This window comes from Odontomachus brunneus, unplaced genomic scaffold, assembly GCF_010583005.1.
Source record: "Odontomachus brunneus isolate Ranch 3 - 2012 unplaced genomic scaffold, Obru_v1 Obru_scaffold_001, whole genome shotgun sequence".
Lineage (NCBI taxonomy): Eukaryota > Metazoa > Arthropoda > Insecta > Hymenoptera > Formicidae > Odontomachus > Odontomachus brunneus.
Genome location: NW_022639451.1, coordinates 855,941 through 875,545, shown reverse-complemented (window position 1 = coordinate 875,545; position 19,605 = coordinate 855,941). Strand labels below are relative to the sequence as shown.

General features: G+C 40.6%; 1 protein-coding gene across 1 annotated transcript in view; it reads right to left on the bottom strand.

Moving 5' to 3' along the window:
• LOC116847839 (lachesin-like) overlaps positions 1-16,174 on the bottom strand; it is a 549,068-nt gene extending 532,894 nt beyond the window's left edge. Inside the window, exon 1 of the mRNA XM_032823310.1 lies at positions 13,833-16,174. The gene's annotated coding sequence lies outside the window, so the exon portion shown is untranslated. The remainder of the gene's footprint in view (positions 1-13,832) is intronic.
• Positions 16,175-19,605: the final 3,431 nt, after the last annotated feature.

Genomic DNA, 19,605 nt, shown 5'->3' with positions numbered 1-19,605 from the left:
CAAATCTTATGCAGTTCTTGGTTACTGTGACTTGGTTACTGTGACATAGCAAACTGACTGTCCATATATTACGGTTATAGATTTGCTGGGCTAGCGAAGTTTCCAGTTGTGACAGCAAATCTTTTCTTTCCGCATATAGACAGAAGACGAGAATTGTCTAACTCTAAAAATATTGTGCTTAGAATATTTTCCTTTCGATTTTCGAGAAAAATCCTCTTGAGAGGATTCCGCTAAGCATGAGATGATATTTTTCTGATTTTCGCTCGCGCGAAAATGCACACGAGAGATCACGATCGGCGAATATTGAAACGCCGACGTCTCGATTGTATGCAAATGCATAAGCGTGTCGAGCAAGGCGTCACGTAGTTCAGGTATCTCCGTGTTATGTCGCATCTACTCGGCTGAGGACCGCAGTTAGTGCATGCTAAACTTTGAAGACACACAGCTATGTTTACGACCGGGAAACGAGCGACTAAGAGACTGCACGTCGAACAGTTGTGGGATGCGTATCGAAATAGCAACGAAATTACGATATTAATTTGCCGTTCAACAACTGCGCGCTTCTTCATTATTGGCCGATCATTCACCGCCGGTGAATCGTTCCGCGCAAAGCAAGATCGCGATTTTTCGAGTATTTCGCGCAATATTCCCATTTCGCAAGAGTGTTCCTATTTCGGTAGAGACAGAATTTCTATCTGAATCATTTGTGAAATTCAGCGAGAAAATCTCTCCGTGGCGCTCAGATTAAAAGCAAAATTACACTTTTTCTAAAAATTGGTAGACAAAAAAGAGTAGCGACGAAAGACAAACAAATGTATAATTCTCATATCCAAGTAATGCATATCCTTAATTTTAGAACTCTAAACATCGATAAATTTTATCTTAGCGCATTTTAATTTTACAATTTAAAATAACCAGAATTTTACGCTTTTAAATACGACATAGAAAACATCCAGGAATATAAATCTACTAATGTTTCCGCAATTTATAAATATAATAATAAAATATATATTATAAATATTATAATGAAAATACAAAATATATGCTTTTAATAACGGTAATGTTTGGAAAGTTGAAGTATAAATTTTATCCATGTTTAGCTTTCTAAAATTAAACGACAAGATGACATTATGGTATATAAACAACATCATATATAACTCCGACATTTTTTGAATTTACTTTTTCCTGCTGCGTATTAAAACTTTTATTACGTTAAATAAACAGCAATTTAACGAGAACAAATTTTTTTATCGCATGAAAATATTTGTCCAATATAGTATCTGATTTTGACGCGAACAGACACTGAAAAAAATTATTTTTATATTTGAAACTAAAATATTTGGTACATACGATTTAGTTAACATTACATGTTTTTTACTTGTACCCAGAGCACATGTATTATTGAGAAAACAACACACATAGAAACAATGAAACTTTTTAATTGTCAGACATTCGGTTGATCTCATTTTTTTAATCAAGTTTTGGTCTGATGTACTAAATTTTCGTCTCGACCACAAAGTTCTATTTTCAGTGTGTCACACAAAGTTCCAACGGATTGCGTTAAAAAAATACACGCCGAACGAGGTCGCCGTTGACCGCACCTTGTCGCTAAGGATTAATATCGCGGCCGCGGCACGGCGAGCCGTGAAATTAGTCGGCGCGTTAATTCATAATAGCTTGCAGAAATTGCTCCAGTTACCGGCCGGCACCGTATCATTTCCGATTTCTCGGCCCGGCGCCGCACAGCGGCAATTATTATATCACCGAGCGGAACTACTGTTTACAGTCGTTCGCTCGTTGGTCGGCTCCCGCGCCAGTCGGTCTCTTTTAACGGCGCGCCGATAGTTTAATCCAATCGGGCCGATGGCCGTTAGTAGTGCAACCAGGGATTCGCCCGACCCGCCGCGCCGCGCCGCGCCGCTGCGTCGCTCTCGGCTGCTGCTACTGCTGCGCGACGCCCGAGATTTACGAGGTGATTTACAAATTGGCGGTTATTGTGCCCCGCTTCGAAATCAAACTGTCCTCTAAATCAAAATGTCTGGCGGCGTTCATTGAACGTCAGGCCAATCCGGGAAATCGGCCGCTCTCTCTGTCTCTCTCTCTCTCTCTTTCGTGCTTCCGCCGCGTCGCGCCATGCCGCGACAGCCGCTACTACCGCTTCCTCCTTCGCCTGACCTGCTGCCGACCTCCACCTCCAGCTTCGCCACTACCTCCGCTTCCGTAACACGTTATATCTTCGATCCCACTGTAAACGGGAGTCCCACTGTCGGCGGCGCAACGCGCGCTCCGAATTTGTCGGCGGATTTGTCGTCGATAAGCGTAAATCGAGCGACGCGCGCCGGCTTGTTTTCCCGATACGTTTCCGCGTAGCCGCGGGCAGCGAACGAGCACGCCACGCACGTCAGGAGCAGTTAAATTTTGTATGATCGAAACGTCATTTCGCGCCCGCACACCGCGCGCAGCGAAATGCTCACCGTGCGCGAACTTAAACCCGTTCTCCGTTCTAATCGGTCGTTTTAATCGACGGGGACAGGCTCGGCTCTGATAGGTGTGTCTCGACCCGATTAAATCAAACTTCTCTCTCCTGTTCGCCTCACTTCGCGGTAATGGGAATTTAAGTGGACAAACATGTCTCACGATAACGTGCTTCGAAACGGCACTACGAAAACAAACGCGGATAGTGCGGATTGCCTTATTGTTGCATAATAATCACTTGGGGAAAAATGCTCTTGCAGTCGTAGCGAAAATCCATCTAGATACGAGAAATAAGCTGAGATAGATAAACGAGTAGAGATATTACGCATGTTTTATATTTAAACAATATCGGTGGAAACAGAATCTCTATCTGAACCATTCGTGAAATTCAGCGAGAAAGTCTCTCTGTAGCGTTCATTCAGATTAAAGCCAGTCACATTTATAAAAATTGACTGTGGCACAGACAAAAGAGACTAGTAACGAGAAACAAACGAATATATAATCCTCACATCCATCTAAATTTGCAGATATTGCTACAATGTTGCTGCTGTAAATTCTGCATACTACAGGTTTCTAGCAGATACAAGAAATATCGATAAATGTTACCATTTAAACATTCTACCTAGATCAGCGAAACATTTTTTCAAGTGATGAGTTAAGAATTTTTTTTCTAGAAAAAAATATATAAATTGTACACGGACAAAATCTTATTGTCTTTTTTTTATTCTTTTCTATGTTTTTCCTCACAGTAATTTGTGTAATAGTTCCTTATAGATTTTAGTGGTTTTATTTTACTACACCGAGAGAAAAAGTTTTACAAATAAAGAATATTTATTTATTCGATACATTTACTTTTAAATATAAATTATTTTATTTAAATAAAATAAACAATTGCTTTCAATTGCTAAGAAAGCTAAGATTGTAAGAAAATGTATGATTTCTTTCTTGAAAGATATTTTATATTAACGTAAGTAAATTATTAGTGCCGCAAATAAACTTTTTTTTTTATTTCTTACATATTTTTTACTCTCAGTGTGCTTCTAGTAGGAAAATAGGTCTTCGATAAAATCTATCTTGCTAAGAAATAATTGTACATTTCGCTAAATTTCGCTAAATATTTCGCTAAAAAAGCATAGCAAGTTTTGTTAGAAACGTAACAAATATATTAATAGCACATTTTAATTCCTGAAATATAAGTAACACTTATAAAATAAAAGGATAATCAATTACTTTACAAAATGAATGTAACATATATCTGTTACAAAATTCTATAATAATTCCATGTACAAACAACTATTTAAAAAATCGAATATTTATTTCAATCGAAGAAACTTATTTAACTCCAAGATAAACTGACCTCTATATTCTTCATTCTCGTATTCCTGTTCATGAAATTATCGTTGCAATTATCGGGGATTACATATTCATTCATTAAATAAGGTCAAATCAAAGTTAGCGCTATTATCGTAACTGACCCTCGATTATGATAATTAATTTATGACAACAGCGTAACTGAACGATAGGAGCGGTAATAACTAATATAATGATATATCATGCGTCATGCCATGAAACCATACAGAGTTAAACTTTGACTACAAAGCACAAATATAAGCTGCAACGTAACGGGTATAATAATATTCCGACGAGTATAACCAGCGATAATGACTATGTAAAAGTTTGTATTATGCGAGATATTTTGCAAAGAAAGAAAAAATACAAATGAAAATATTTTAATACCGGATTAACGCGACATTAGGTCCATTATCTTTCTCGGGCGATATTAGATGTTTAGCGACGCGGCGTTAAAGACTAATAACCTACCTGACTTGTATATCGCGCGCGGTTGAACGTAAAAGCGGCCGAAAACACGGACACAATTGCCATCATGAGTCGCGCTACGCCATAGTGAAGCCGCAACGTTCAATACAGAACAACGTCTCTATTTTCTTTACGACCGACATTACTTTTATTATCCGCCGTCATAAAAGCGCGGGTGAGAAAAACATCTGGGGCAGAAGAAACGTTACAGCGACTTTTTGCTATACGACATGGACGATCGCCGATATCCAACTCGCTACATCCCCGAGGCGTCTTTCTTCTCCACTTTTTCCTATTCTCTGTCGATCTGACAATTAGCGACGACGACGTAATCATAGAGGAATAGGCTAGACGGACAAAACACGCGAAATACAATTCCAACTTACGATCATTACATATACGGAGAGAATTTTGTAGTGAAAATTACCATAGAATTTTGTTGGCAAGAAGTAAATCGGCGTCTAGCAGCAATTTATTATCCTTTCACTTCGTATGTGCTATTTTTCAAGAAGTGAAATGTGCTGTTAAAAAGTTTGCTATGGTTATAGCGAAATTTATTATCTTCTTGCCTCAGCAAAATAGACCTTACTGAAAATCTATTCCTACACTACTATAAGAACATAATCTATACAAACAAAATTTATACGAAAAAAGAATTATAATATTTTCTTGTGTACAGTCTTTCAATTAGTACACAGAGAGAGGATTTTATAATAAAAATTATACTATAGAATCTTGTAGCCGAGAAATAAATTGATATTCTGCAATAATCTATTATCCTTTCATTTCATATGTGCTATTTTAGGGTTAGAACAGGATATTTCAAAGAAATATTAACACTTATACGGAGAAAAAGTTACTTCCACATAAATGTTAATATTTTTTTAAGCACTTTGCATTTTAGGAACCAATTAACTATAATTAGAAACTATCATAAAATTTGCTGTTACTAACAAAATTTACAATGTTTCTTAGCAAGGCAGTCTATTCCTGCAATACTAGAAAAATTAAGAATTTATATGAAAAAACAGCTATCTCTCCGTATATCAACGGCGCGCACATTGAAAATAAATACAAGAAGGGAAAGAATCAGTTTCTTCAACTTTCTGGACTGTCAGTTATTTTTGAAAGACGAAACTGCTTCGAGGATTAAAATTGCGCGTTACCAATTCAGCAGAAAAAGATGATGTCCGACTGAATTTGTGCGAAAAGGAAGCGAATTCCGAGCGAAATATCTACGACTGAAAGGTCAACATGGACGCTGAATTATTTATCTGTTCACGTAGTATATGGACGGATAAATAATTGACATTTTGATCAAGACGAACCTTCGCATTCCTCGTGATTTTAGGACTGCGCGGATAGTTGCCGAAACTTGTGTGCGACTATATATCGTATCTTCCAGTTTTATACTGCCGCCGGCTGTATATAAAGAACAAAGGACGATATCGAGTCGATTGAAAGTTTGCGAGGCGAGAGAAGTCTGGTCGTTCGATGAACACACGGCGTCATGGATGCCCGAACATTTACCAGATCGAGAGTTATACGCGATTTTTAATCCTACACATAAAGCTTGAAAATTAAAATCGCGTAAATAACTCTAATTATAATAGGGTTATAGTAATTATAATAATTTCAATTATTATAATTTCAATTATAATAATGAATTGAATTTTCATTATTTTTATTAATTATATTTAATTATATATTTAATTAATTATTAAATTTACATAGGACGTTTATGTAAATTTTTTTATTAATGCAAAATCAGATTTACTAAAAGTTACAATCCGATTTTTACTTTATATTAGGACTTATTTCGATCCGTTTTTCGAATACACATTTAACACGTACAATCAATATATCTTTCACTGAAATGTGCTATACTTATAACTGATAGTTCAGTTATAGCATTGCAATTAGTAAAATCTCGCTAGAAGAATCAATTGATAGTGGCGACTGTTCCTATTATTGGTGCAGTTTGCAAATGCAGACAGTGTCATCACTTTGATTATAATCTTACTTATATATACGCATAAGACCGAAAGTCGTAACTCTCGATCTAGGAAATGTTCAGGCTATCACGCCGTATAAACATCTGTCGAGGACTGCTCGCAATAAATGCCGTCGCGGAAAATAAACCCTCCAATGAAGTTAAAAGAGTGGCATCATCGACGCAATAAATCTCGTTAACTCACATGATTTAAATGTAATGTAACCAGATACCACAGACAATACCGATCGATGAATCAAAGCTTACATAATTTTTTTTAAGAGGCTTTTCGCTCTTTGCATAAAAGAAAGAATCAGAACAGCGTATATTATCTGAAAATATATATTGTAAATGTTGCATCAATTTGTCACGTGTACTCCAATACTGTTCAGAAAAAAGAAAAATGAATAAATATACTGAGATAAGTGTTTGGTGTTTGCTATTATGATTTCATAGCAAAAGAATTATAATCAGGAGAATCATTAAAAATTACTGGACTGTTAATGATATCAATCTTAAATGTACTGCAATTACTACCTCCCCCCCCCCTTTTGTTAGAACAATAAAAAGATTGATGAAGCTGAAAATAATAATTATTTTTAACAAGATTAACCAGTTTTCCTCTTAATATAAACTTTCATGATTATCATGACAATCGATGAAGGAAATTTTACGATGTTTAATTACATTTATGAAATAAATACACTGTATTAAGTAAACTTAATATAATTAATTGAATTTTTAATTAATTTTATTAATTATATTTAATTATATATTTAATTATTAAATTTAAACATTGAAATGTTCATGTAAATTTCTTTTTTATTAATGCAGAATGAGATTTACTAAAAGTTATAATCCGATTTTCACTTCACATTAAGACTGTCACTTCGTTTCGTTTTTCGAATATACGTTTGAACGTTTAATATACGTTGTATATCCGTTTAAAAACGTCTGATAGAAACCGTCTCGATATAAATGTTCAATTGTTTAAATTAATTCTGCAATACGTGTTTTCTGAAATATAATCAATATATTCTTCAGTGAAATGTGCTATATTTATAACTAATTATTCAGTTATAAGTATAGCACTGCAATTAGTAGAATTTCGCTGGAAGAATCAATTGGCGACTGTTCCTATTATTGATGCAGTTTGTAAATGCAGACAGTATCATTGCACCAAAATCGCATGGAAGCCGATAAATTCCATCGCCACAGAAATTTGAATTTAACGCAGCGTATAACGAATTTGTAGAGTATATAGATTTTGCAGTGAAATCTTACTTCCACTGATCCAAGATATAATCAGTGAGATATAAGATAAAACAGTAAAGCGGAAACTTCTATTGAAAATCAATAGATACTACACTGCAAATCCAAATGTGTTATTTTTAAACATATAAGTATGAAATTTGGTTGAAGTTCCTTTTTCACGTTTCCTGCGATTTTAAATTACGTCACTTAATACGTTTAAAAGAGAGAGAAAAGTGTAAATTATAATTTAATTATAAATCTAAAATAAACGTTTAAATATGTTAAATGACGTGACTTAAAACAGTAAGGAACATGTAAAAAGAGACTCAACCAAGATAATTTACTTTAACAGAGAATACATGTTATAATATATTTGATAACAACAGGAGTAACTGTTTACACGACTACGACTAGTCAGACGAAGAAGAAAAATATAAACGCGATGTAAGAAAGAAAGAGAGAGAAAGAGAGAGAGATGTCACTGCTGATTGTCTTCTTTGGCTTACACGATTGCCAGAAAGGATTAGTGACTCTTGTTTCTGTTTAAAGGCACATAAATGAGTGCATAAATAAACGAATTCAAAATTAATAAACGGGTACACATTTTCAAAAGGAAGAGTAATCACAATTACTTTATTATACGTATCTGTAAATGTATATGTTAAATATACGTTACGTTAAATATGTTTTTTTTTTCGTTTAAACGTGTAATAAGAAGCCCCATTTCACATGACATATTGCATTGAACCAATTTTAAAAATATTTTTCATATCTGTTCCACGTTCTATTTCATCATCCTGTATGATAAATACAAGTGCAATATCGAGCATACATAAAGAATGTAACCTTTACGAATTAACTAGTAAAATTGGTGGCAAATTTGCATATGTCTGTCTATATCTGGATATATTCTCCAGGCGCACACACATAACCCTACATGACTTTAAATTACGCCGAGTTTCAGACTGCACTTTTTTCTATATTTAATCTACACGATATTTGTGTCCGGGAATTAATGGGATAAATTTTTCGTTTCATCCACGTGAGAGATATTTTACCGGGTATTCGGAGCCCCACAGCTCCGAATATTAATTAAATTTCCTTAAAGCTCGCCGCGTGTGCGACGGTATAAAATTCCGCGTTTTATCGCGACGTAAGGCTGCGTCTCGGCGATAAATCCAGCATTAATTATCGCAGCTTGAATTTAAGCGATATCGAACATCGGAGCGCCGAGCAGCGAGCCAGGTAAGCGCAGAGAGAAGTGTCGCGGATATAATCGTAAATTCCCGGTTACGGGCAGGACGTATAATTACGCGGCGCGTCCTCGATACCCCGGGGTGTCGTCGTTGCGCGACGTCGCGTCTCGCACCTTCCGCGGACTTCCGCGCGCAAAACTCCGCGACGAGTCGCGGAGAGCGCAAACACGCAGCGAGCAAAGCGCGACAAAACGCTCGTAATTGCATTCCGGAAGGGAGCGGCTTGAAAAGCGGCCGCGCGCACGCGTTCACGGTATCGTTTTGTGCCCCGGGTAATTGTTAATGCGCGATTCCAAACCGCACCGGGCGTTCACGCGCGCATAGACGTGCACGCGTTAATTATCGCTATGCCGATTCGAGCGCACGGCCGGCCAATTGCAGCGCGCGTGCATGGAGAAGAATGCACGGGCCTAGTAAATTACACTCGCCACCGTGCACATCTACCCTCCTCCCGCATTCCCGTCGTTCAACTCCCGTACTTTCGCTTCGATACAACCACCCTCACGTAAGTCCCACGTGGGCTCACTTTCGATGCTCTCGGTGAGAAACCGAGATAGTGAACTGGGATAGGGTGACCTGTCTAGTAATTGAACATCAGACTGAGAAGAAAAATCGATTGATTTAATCGATATTATTTTCACGTCTGACCATATTTTTGTAGTAAAATAGTGGTAGTAACGTGCGCATAAAGATATTATCACTGATATTATATTAGAATGTAATAAAATTATTTCTTTGACTATAATTTATAGTAATTATTTCTCTGTGTGACAAATATCAAACATTTTTTTCTCGGTCTACAGTGTTAATAGTTTGTACACTGAAAAAAAAATGAAGAAATAATTATCATAAATTATGGTCGCAAGAGAGAAATCATATTTTTATTAAATTTTACTATAATGTTACCGTATTACCGTTACCATTTTCGTGTTAGAACAACTCAAAAAATATGGTTAAGGCAGAAAATAATTATAATTTTAGTTAGAACAACCATTTTCCTCTCTCAGTGTTTATTATAATATTAAAATACGTGCATAGAAAAAAAAGATTTTACTGCCTCGGGTAACCATGATTTGCTCAAAATCATTTATTGCCGTAACTGAAACTTTCGCTAATATTACTGTTACATCGGTTTCATAGCTAAATAATGCCTACTGGCAGTATTTTTAGATAGAGTGCCCTGTCTAATAATTGAACATCGCCTAGTAAATGAATATACACATACATTGGATAATTTATTGCAATATTAAAATATGTGACTCATTCTATGGTTCAGGTGAATATCTGGAAGTAACTCACAGGTTACGTGATTATGTCATAAAAAGTATATCGTAGAGGGTTAATTTGGCTTCACCTATTTAAATATTGGAGTTTAGTGTCCAAACGTTCATTTACAGGCCTTAAGTGTTCATTTACTGAAGAGGTCACTCCATAATGAGAGATAAGCTTCAAAGAGGCAGAAAAAATAATTATAACACGGGAGACATTCCTGTCTTCGCGTGTCTGCAATTAAGCAAGTCTTTGTGCGACGTTACATTCCTCCCGAATAAAGCGCTTCTCGTTCCATGAAGCGCAGCATTCGGGCTCACCGCGAGAGATCACATCTCTAACATCTTCCTCTTCACTCACCCGCAAAAATGATTGGAAATTCAGTCGCACCACGAACAATGTTCGCGGGGACAATCGCAGCTCAGCTCATTTATCTATTATTAAAAGTTTTTAACTACCGGCGTCGAGCGGCGACGGTGGCGGCGGCAGTGGACCGCGTTAAGGCGGCAGTGAGGGCGAGAAAGGCAGAAAAACGATGAGAAAGGCATTAAAAAAAAAAGAAGAAGAGGAGAAGGAGAAAGGAGAGAGGAGGGAGAGTGAGAGAGAAAAAGAGAGAGGGACAAGGAGGAGATGAAACTCCTTCTTCGTGGGAGTTTCTTCCGAATACGGCGAACGACCGTAAGAATGGGCTCATTCAGATCAGCATTTCTTAACGAGGAAAGTTGCGGTTACTAACGGGGCTTGTGTACACCGCGACAAACAGGATCTCGAGATTACGGAAACCCGACGACCGCGGGCGTGTTTTGTACAAGCCGGATGAGTAGTGCTGCATTATGCGTAACAATCCGCATTCAGAGCTCACGTAAAGCGCAAAGATCTCGCGTGATAATACGTGAGCGTCAATAGCGCCGCGACGTGTACCTGTTTCGAGAAGCGGCCTCGTTTCTCTCCACGCGCCCACGATCACTCTCCGCGAAAGGCGCGGAACATACACACACATTGCGCGGAAGAATCGCGGCAATAAGTGCATACGCACGTGCCGCAGGACGGAGAATCGAGCGCACACCTGCACCGCAAATCCCCAAGTGTGTTATATTCAAACGCGTAATTCGGTCGAAACGATTTTTACACGTTTTTCGCGGTTTCAAATCACGCCATTTAACACTTTTCAGACGTCTAAATTGTAATTTAACATGTTCGAACGCGCACGTGACTTAAAATGATACTAAAACGCGTAACAAATAATTCAGCCAAAGTAACACACTTGGATTTTCAGTGTGTGTGTGTGTGTGTGTATGCACTCAAACAGACTGATTATCACGACGTGAGGTTTCTATAGAAACTCTAAAATTTTTAAATTATGTTTACATAGCAAATAATTGTATTGAATTAAACTTGCATGGAATAATATAAAATTTTATATTGATACAGAGATAAATTCCGTAATATTTATACTCTGATTTTTATATTATATGCATATTGTTTTGAACAAAGTTTCACCATTTTATCTTTCGTATTTCTATCTCGTCATTCTGTATGGTAAAAATATGAGTGCCATTTGAATCACTCATAAGGGACGGGACCTTTATAAATGGGCCAGTAAAGCTGCTGCAGAATTTACATACATCTGTCTGTCTGTCTGTGCAGACAGACTTTCATGATTATCACGACGTGAGACAATCGAGGCAATGAACACTCCAGAATTTTTTAACCTACATTTATGAGACAAATATACAAGACGCATTGAATTAAATTTACACCAATGAACAAATTTACATCAATAAACAAATGACACCATAACGTAAATCTTTGGTTATATTGATTCAGTGATAAATTTACTAAAAGTTATCCAGATAGACTCTTTTCACGATTATCACAACGTGAGACAATCGATAATAAAAACTTTACAATTTTCTAAATTGCATTTATAAAACAAACACAATGTATTGAATCAGTCATTAAATTTACATCATACAATGACGTAAATTTTCGATTTTGTTGACGCAGCAACAAATTTGTTAAAAGTTCCACTCAGATCTTCATTTTACATGAAATTGTTTGAAATAAATTTTGATAATTTTTCCCGTATTTATATTTTCTTGTTTCTTTGAGATTTCTATTTTAATAATTTTTTTCGCATTTTTACTTCGTCACTTTATATGATAAATATATGATAAATATATGATAAATATATGAAGCTACTGCCAAATTTACGTACACCTATCTACCTGGATACACTCAGATTTTCATATTGCATTTCACGTGAGTTATAGCTTCGAGCAAATTTTGATCAATCTTTCCGCGTATTCCTTTTTCATACTTCCATTTCGCCATTCTGCGTGATAAATGTGAGCCACTTGTAGGACACGCAGCCTTTACAAGTCGACTAATGAAGCTGCTGCCAAATGTACGCGCACCTATCTGGGGATATTCCGAACCCGGGCGTCCTCCGAGCGCGCAAACAATTTGCAAACGCGACGCGCGCACTCGAACGCATTAACGGCCCTTCGTCGCCGAGTGATCGCGTCGGAAACACATACTTTTTGATGGAGACGAGAGAAACGCATAGATACGCCATTCGATCGACAACACACGTATCTTTGTAACTGTAAGAGCCCTTCGACTCAAGCACCCTCGGAAACCGTTTGAAGTCATCGAGGGAGAAAGTCGGGGCGAGTGTAAGCGAGAGAAAGAGAGAGAGAGAGAGACGGAATGAGAGAAGATCGCTGACGTTACGTGTGGACTCTCTCTCTCTCTCTCCCTTTCTCTCAAAGAGTTAGCCGACGGGCTTTTCCAAGCGATGATAGACGAAGGGTATATCGGATATCCTGTACGTCTGTTTCTAACGATAGACAGTAATCGCGCGCCGAAGGGGTTGGCGCGATATCGCGCAGGCAAACGCCAGAGAAAGAACGCCGGAAAGAATAACTTTAGTGCAAGTAAAACAGGAAAATTTTACACAAATTTGTTAAACACAAATTCTCGTACGTATTTATGCACGATAACGCGTTATCACAGAAAAACAGATAGAAAGGACAAAAGGGTGCGTTTCGCTGAGCGCAAGCACTGCCGGTAAACATCTGGAGAATGCTTTCAAATGACGGACAAGTCTGAGTGATGGAGTAAAAGCCATAGTACACAGAAAAAGTTAAGCAGTAAAACGTAAGTAGTAAGCAAATTGACCAATTACAGTCGCTGATTCTTGGATCATAAGAAGAATCATCGACTGTGATTGGTCAATTTGCTTACTGCTTACGTGTAACTGCTTCAATTATTCTGTGTCCTAAGTACCGGTCTGCAATAGATGACTTAAGTCCTTAAGAAATTGATCAATCACAGTCAAATGTAAGAAGAATAATCGACTGTGATTAGTTAATTTCTTAAAGCTTAGAGCTAAAGTCACCCACTGTAGACCGGAACTCAAAGTCCATCTACGACGGGATTGGCAGTAGGCAGTAAGACGTAAGCATTGAACAAATTGACCAACCACAGTCGATTATTACAAGAATAATATGGTTGGCCAAATTGCTTACGTCTTACTGCCTACTGCCAATACCGCTGTAGATGGACCTTAACAGCCCGTGTGAATGGAACGAAAAGCAGCGACGCCAATTGCGCCCCATAACGCTCGACTAGATTTAATAAATAGGCACTTTCGAATTACACGATCGGATTGCTCTTTCCATAACTCTTTACAGCCGCGGCGCCAAATCGCCGATACGTTAACCCCCGGTGTTTCCCCAGGCAGAGCGGGAGATAATACGTACTTTTTCACGAGAGCCCGTGGATTTCCGGGGACATATCGTCGACGATCTTCGAACCACCTTCGGCCGCGCCGCAACTATCGATGAGTCGACGGTGGGTTGGCGCTACCAGTGCGACGTCCATGAAACATTTATCTCACTGCACTTTCGCGCGACGGCCCGTCCGTCGAATTACAAAGTCGCGCGGGGGTAAATCACCGGCGTGCCGCGATCAAATCGTCGCCGGGGAGCTCGCGCGCCGTCTCACCTCCTGGTATTTTTCAATTGTGGGTACGAACGCGACGCGGACGAGAGAGATTAACGCCAACGCGCGTTTCGATCGTGCGACTGCGTTGTCTCTCTATCACTTGGCAGAGAAGACTTGAGACGCATCCGTTCGATTTTCAAACAAGCGCGCGAGAGAACTGTCGCGGAGGAGCCCGCGAGTTTACGAACACTCCGCGAGCTGCTACCGTCAACCGGGATTTATCGTAACGACGAGTCGTGCAGTGGAAGGTGCTGCAATGGCGTAATTTCCCAAGAAGAGACACTTGATGACGTTGAATTTGAAATAGTTCACGGGAGAAGACGCGCGCAGAGAGCACAGTCGGCGAGACCGTCCCGCCAGCCACTTTAATGATGACACATCAGCCGTCACTGTCACTGAGTTCGGCTAATATCTAATGGCACATCCGCTGATATACGTCGGAAATATTTAGATTCTCCGGCCGTCTATTCCCACCCGAATGGAGGAATCTCTCTCTCGGTTTCCGCTGTTCATACCGAGCGACGAGGATTTATCGGCGTAATCATGCGTGCAGTACACGCCGGCGACAACGCGATTATTCGCGGTTTCTGTGATCGGCGACGTACGAGATCGATTCGGAAATATTATACTTCCGGGACAGGCGGTCGCGCGTCGAGCAAACGATCGTCAATGCACGTCATAAATCTACCGAACGATATCTGCGCGTCGCCGGATTTCGTACGAATTCATGCTCGAGTCGAACGGCGGAGGCTCGTTAATCAATGCCGAGCAGGAGAGAAAGAGAGAGAGAGAGAGAAAATGAACGAGTTGCTCTTATCGCGTAAGAATTGCGCGCATCAGATCTCGTTACCGCACGAAAACACGACAGCTTCGAGTTTTCCCCGCAGCTTCGCGGGTAGAAGCGAATAGAAACGGGTAGAAACTCGTTGGTATCGCGAAAACGACGTCCGCATGAAGTCGAAGCAAACGAGGTATGGGAAGTCAATAAGTCGTTGAAATTACCGGCGATTGAGCGGGCTATTTCGCGAGCGATACAGATCCGTGACTTGAGATCGCTTTAGTAACTATCAAAATCCCTCCATTTTCCGGCTGTAAATGTTGTTTGCGCACGACATGATATTCGGACGATAAGATGACGGTAAAATAAGCTGACAAATCCCGTTAAAAAACGATCCCTGCTTTATCGCGTCGCCTGCGACTTCCGCGCATAAAGGTTCGATAGTATTTAAGGGAAAAGGAGAAAAGAGAGGATAAGAGACGGTGCTCGTATGAGCTCTCCCGACGACGTCGATCGCCGAAAACCAGCAAAGGCGAAGAGTCGCGAGAGCACGGCGAGGAGATCGCAATTAACGTCAATACACGGATCTCAGCGCGGCACGTACAAACGCGACGATCGAGACGTTCCGCAATCCGGTGTGGAACGTCCGTCCCGGGAAACTTCGGAATCACGTGGCCCGTGAAGCCTCGCAGTCGTCAGCTTCAAGTCCTCCAATCTTCCTCGTGCAGGTAGTGCGACGTGTAACACGAGAACATACCCGAACCAGCGAACCGATCCCGAACTTCCCTGGCGTCGATGAAGCGACGAGCGACGATCGTTCCAAGGGACAAGAACAGACGAAACAAAAACTCGTGCTGCAACTTGCCCCGACTGATCACGCGCGAACTTACGACAAGACCTCCGAAGACTCGGATCCTCCTCGGCCGAGCGGGAGGAGGCGGAGGTGGTGGCGGCGGCGGCGGCGGCGGAGGCAGTGGGACCGGCGGCAAAGGAGGCAACGGAGCAGGAGGTGGAGGATCGGGAATCGCGCACCTGCGAAACTCGTATACGAGGAACGGAACTCGAGCCCGATGCACGGCGAGGAACTTGCGGAAGTTCGCCTCCACGAGTCGGCGGGCCTGCTTCCGTCGTGGTCGGGCTCGTGGTCTTGGCCGTCGTCCACGGGACGGAACGCGAAGCACCCGCACCACCGCGAACCGAGCACGCAACCGAGACAATCGGCACGACACGCCGAAACGCGGACTCAGCGCGACAACGACATCCCGAGAAGCCCCTTCAGCCACGTCGCGGCTACTGCTGCTGAATGCTGGCTGGTGCTGATGGTGGTGCCGGTGCTACTGCTCCACACCGCGTATATACCGCACGCGGACACGCGCGCTCGACCCTGCGCGAGCGCAATGCCGCGACGATTCCGGCAGTAGGGGGTTGTTTGATGCCTGCCTCCTTCGCAGAAGATACTTTTGCCGCGGCGACGCGCGTCGCATCGCGCCTCGTGGAGGGCGCGTAAGAATTCTCAGTGCAAGATCTGTACCTTGTTAAACGGGAGCAGCGAGTTGATAACGCGAAATAAACAACACCGGGTATCGCGTACTCTTCACTTGAACGCCGCTTTCTAAAGCACAATCGGCGCATTTCTTATTGAGATGCTACGCACGGGGAGAATATTTGTTTTCATGTATCAATTCTTTTCAATTTTGCTGCGCTCTTTTTAATGGTCCAGACATGTCCAAAGAATCCAGAAAATATTCACTGATTATCCATGAAACACTTCTTTCACTGATTTAATCGGAAACATTTTTACTGATTCACTTTAAGAGAGCAAGTACGACTTTCTGATTGTCAAGCTAAAATAATTTTATACGGAACGTTCGTATACGAAAAACAGAACTTGTAACAAAAAAGACATATTTAGCGTTCGACTACGCGTCGAAAATATGGTTCAATTTTATGCACGTCTGACATTCGTTATCGGCACGATTTGCATTCAGCGAATTCACCGTATGGCTGAACAACATTGCTTTCCCTCGTGAATTTTAACTTTAATTTTCGCGCGAATACCGTGCTGCTTTTTTCCCCTTTTTCCTGTTTTCTCCTTAGAAGTCAGGCGACTTCAAATTCATTTCTCATTATGGCGTATCAAATTAGCTTTGCTGAGAAGCGAGGAAGTCCCAAGCGGGAATTGCCGATCGATAGAGGAAGTAAGCAACAAATTTTATTGCGGTCTGCGTAGATAAATACCGTGACATTTGCATTATCTCATTAAGAATCAAAATGTCAGTGCATATGATTGAATGTGAAGTCAAAATCGTATGATTTCCAAAGCCGGATATCCGCTAACGTCAAATAGAACGCGTGACATTTGCACGCGCTAACGATTATCACGCTAAAGTCAATCTTTATTTAAGTTTTTGTTTACTCTTTACGAGTGAAATAATCGTAGTATAAAATAACTATCTAGATAAACGAAAAAAACCGATATTCTACTATCACTTGTATCATCGTTAAATTGACTTCCTGCACTTCTATCTTTAATAATGGCAGCTAGTCTCAACTATGTAAAGTTGAAAGTTAAAAATGTACATAAGAAGAATAGATTAAAATGCTTCAGGATATCAACGTCGACAGTGGTTTTTCCTTTCAAATATATATGCGCGTGTCGACGGAGATGTGGAGGAAAGAGTTGCTGAAATTCTAACCGGCTACTAAATCGTACCTTATCGATTTTTGTATTATTATTGAATACGAACGATATTTAATGATAAAAAAATGAGAAATAAATAAGCTGAGAAATATAAGCAAAAAATTTTCAGATTATATTTTACTTTGTGCGTGCTACAAAAAACAGGTACGATTAAAAAAGTATCGATTGACTTATTTGCTAACAATATTTTTGGTAAGTTATTAGTAATCACTCATAACCCGAATAAATGCTTAAATAATCGGTTATTTTGAGGTAACAATATAACTGCTATACTCATTGAGCACATTACTATCACGGACGAATCCAGAAAAGAAATAATCTAACCCACAGTTTTCACTACAGACTACTGAATAATATCTAGACTACTATCCAACATACTCGGACATAATACACAGATAAGTCCATATCTCGTAAAGGCAAAATGAACATGTACGAGTTGTGAAAAAAAGAACTTAAGACTTAAAGAACGTATAGTACTCACGAAATAGGAGGAAAAGTTCACAGTATTGTGAACTTTGGCTAAGTTGATCAATTAGAACTGAATAGTTTACCTTTCCGAAATATGATTGTTATTTCCATCACCATTTGTATTTCACCTTACTTTCTCGACTGTACAACTACAGATGTTAGCAATCTAGATGTTATACAGAAGTCTGTGATTTTCAGAAACTCGACCGTCAAAGGAACAGATTCGCTGAGCAATATCTATTAATGTTATAAAACGAACTCTCACGGCAGAAGGAGCAGGTGTCCATTAACGTCTGCTGCCCGCTTATTTACGTTCCTGCCGCGGGACCGCGAAAATGATTAACATCAAGCTCCTAGTAAAAGTCAGCACACCCTTCCCCCTCCCTCAGTAATTCCCGTCGGTGTGCAGAAAGCGATTAGATAAACGAAGGCACGGCGGGAAGTGAAGTTGAAGCATAATAACGCAAAGCCGCGACGGCGAGAGGTATCGGTACGGCGAAAGAATTTCGAGAAACGGTAGTCGGTAACGGTAAGTTGTTCGCCGTGTCTAAAACCAGAAAGATCAAACGCATTCACGCAAGCCCGGATTCGTTTGACGTCCACCGTCTGGAAAACGCTTTTGCTACCCCGGGCCGCCGCGGAATCCGCGCCTTGACGTCCCCTCGGAGATCGGCGGCAGGGGTGCTGCAATATCTTCCGACGTAACACACAGAACATGGCGATAGCTGCTGCTACAGCAGCAACAGCAGCAGCAGCATTGTCGGACGCACTCTCGCGGTGCTCGGTTTGCGCACCCCCGCGTCGACGATACCAGCCCGAATCGAGCTCTACTCAGTCGTGAGGAATTCTTTGATACCTACCGACCTTCGAGCCAGGGAGATGTTTCGTTCGTGAGATTCCGCGAGGTATCCCCTGGAAGACGTGTACACGCGCGTGCATACACCGTGCGCCCTGAACGTGCGTTCGCCGCAACCGTGGGTCTTCACTCTAAACGGATCCAATAAGCGCGCAAGTATGCGCCGCGATCCGACTGTAACCAACAAATACCGGAATTACTGTTATTTATTTAACGACGAGAAGGCAGCAACGTCAGAAAGTACAGAGTCGATGCGATCGCGTGTACAGTCCGTTCGTGCGAGTCGGGAATCGTTTCGCCGGTCTTTGCACCAGTACGAGAAACCGCGAATTAGGAATCAGCATTTACAGCGGCCCGTGCGATCCCCGGCTGAACCGCCCGATTACTTATCTTCTTTGCACCGAGAAAAGAGTTTGGTTGCATTAACATGAAGTTTGTGGCTGCAGAAACTTGTAGAATGGACTGCGCGCTCTTACGGGACAACTGAGGACGAGATTGAAGGACAGAGATGTGCTCAAACACTTTCTCTGCCACACAGTACTTCAAATTAATACTCGTATTAATAGCAATTACTCAAAACTTGTTTCACGTAAGACACTCAGATCTGAATTTAGAGTTGAATTCAAGATTTTTATATGAATCATACGATATAGGCAATATTACATTTGCAATCGCGATTCCGCTAAAAAGCTTATATCTAACTACATTCTAATCTGAGTATCTCAC